Source organism: Palaemon carinicauda, chromosome 10 (genome assembly GCF_036898095.1).
Source record: "Palaemon carinicauda isolate YSFRI2023 chromosome 10, ASM3689809v2, whole genome shotgun sequence".
Lineage (NCBI taxonomy): Eukaryota > Metazoa > Arthropoda > Malacostraca > Decapoda > Palaemonidae > Palaemon > Palaemon carinicauda.
The window spans coordinates 49,446,617-49,448,930 of NC_090734.1; positions in this window are offsets into that span (position 1 = coordinate 49,446,617).

Consider the following 2,314-nt stretch of genomic DNA (forward strand, 5'->3'; position numbering starts at 1 on the left):
CTAGTGACAAGCTGGAAAATATATTTCCTTGGTCATTGAAATAGGCTTAACGGCATATATATTCGACTATTTTTTTTTTCTTTTTGTTCATCCCTTCATGTGTCTTATTTTTATTTCATTATTCAGATGGTAAACTTCTTTTTAATTTATCAAACGAAATCATAATAACTTTCGATGTAACGCTGTAAAGGTTGAGAGTTAATATTGAAATTACATTAGGCTACTACTTATACGCTTACCTTCTTGCTACCATTCAATGTTGAACTCTCGTTAACGTTAACACCTCGAACTACAGCAGGTTTTTTTTACGTTGGAATTCTTATTTTATCTTTTAATGAACATTTATTGAACTAACAATGACTATTCACTGAGGGAATACATTATGTGACTCTACAGTTAATCAATGATAATAATTATCAGATAATGAGTATGCTAATACTTGGAATTAAATATACTAACTGCCAACCTACGGAAGGTTCTAACGGAGTATGTACGTTGAATTTTGCAGCTTGTTGAATCCGTTTTGGCGGCTACTGTACCAAGTTAAAATCTTCTTAGATTCCCTTATTTAGGATAGATGGTTTGAATATCCTTCGAAAACTAAGGAAGCGCTAGAGTATGATTGTGTAAATCAGGAATAGAGAAATATGCCGTACTGTCTAATAAATCAAACTATTTGATAGCTTTAATAATATTTTTTTGTTAAATAGATCAAATTTCAGTCACCAAGAGAACGAAAATTCATTGACATTTATGAAAGGGAAAATATAAATAGATTTTTTGGTTAATTACAAATTTAGGGTATTTTAAAGGAAATAGAGTAGCAGAAACTATTACGTGATAAGTTTCTTCCTTCGTCATTATATGTGAGCTGGACCCATATAACGACCATTCTTAAACAATATCAAGTATCTTGTTTCTTTTCCTAATGGCATCACTTGCAACCAATTTTCGCTTAAAATTTGTACGGGTTTCAGAAAGGAAAATTTTATTTGATTTTGACCGTTACAATAATACCTTTGATATAAAATCTCTTTTCATAAATGAGCCTCTTAATAAAGTTATCAACTTTATTTAAGAAAAGTACTTTTAGCGGATAAATAATTTTTCAGGATTTTATTGGTAAACTTTTTGAGACTTTTATCGACCTTGTTGTGAAAGAATCTCGTTGCAGATCATTGGAATTGCCATGGGTTCCCCGTTTGGTCGTTCATCTGTCAATATTTTTTTGTCTTCTTTAGAAGAAAAAAAAAAATAACCACTTGTTCGGATATCTGGAAACCAGTTTAATATTGACGATTTGTTGATAGCCCTTTTGTGTTATTCAAACGACCATAACTAAATTAGATGTTTCGGATCCAAATGAACAAAAAAAATTTCAAGTTCACAATGGAAAAGCAAAACTAATATTTTTTACCTTTCATATATATCAATAAAAACAGAGGCAATGGTTAATTTACTACATGAGTGTATTAGAAACAAACCTACGCTAGACTGTAGTTTGTGTTTTATTCCCTAATCAGACATCCTCTATAGTGTCATTAAGAACATATTTGCCACTATTCGTTTCATATCGGATAAAAGCTCCCAACCAACCTCAACAAACAATTGAACAAGAAATATATTGCCTTAACGACCAATTAATTGCAATTAATCCACGCAAGATCCTCTTACTCCTTGCCTACAAGGAAAAACATCAGACCGTCATGATATCCAGCATTACTTATTATTCGAGTTCACGTGATGTCCGGTTATCTATATTGGATTTCTTTGCAGAGTACTGAAGATGAGATACTGTAGCCATAAGGAATTCAGTTCTCTATTATTGGTAGAAGAAGCCAAATTTATTTCATAAGTACCCTTGAGTCCTTATATGGATATGAAAAAGGCTTGAACCGTATTTGAACACCCCCTTTCCACTTCTCTGCCTATCATAAGTGAATTCGTAGGTTGATGTCATATCTTGGTTATTCCCTCTTCACTTTCTCTTTTAGATGGTTTGATGAGCAGTGGTGTTCCTTGTGTCTTACCAGACACCCACCATAACAATTTAAAGAGGTTTCTTGAAGAACGATTTTTCCTCTATAAATCAAGATGAATATGTAACGAAGAGGAATATAAGCATAGTTTCATCTATAGATATGTGACTCTCTCCGAAAATTTATGTAACAAATCCCAGAGGCTCATTCGATGCACTATTTTTTAGTATTTACCAGAATATTAATTATATGTTACACTTCTATGTTTTTTCTGAAAAGAATTAAAAAAAAAAGAGAAAATTCGTCTCAAAGGAATATTTTTGAGTGCGTAAAAA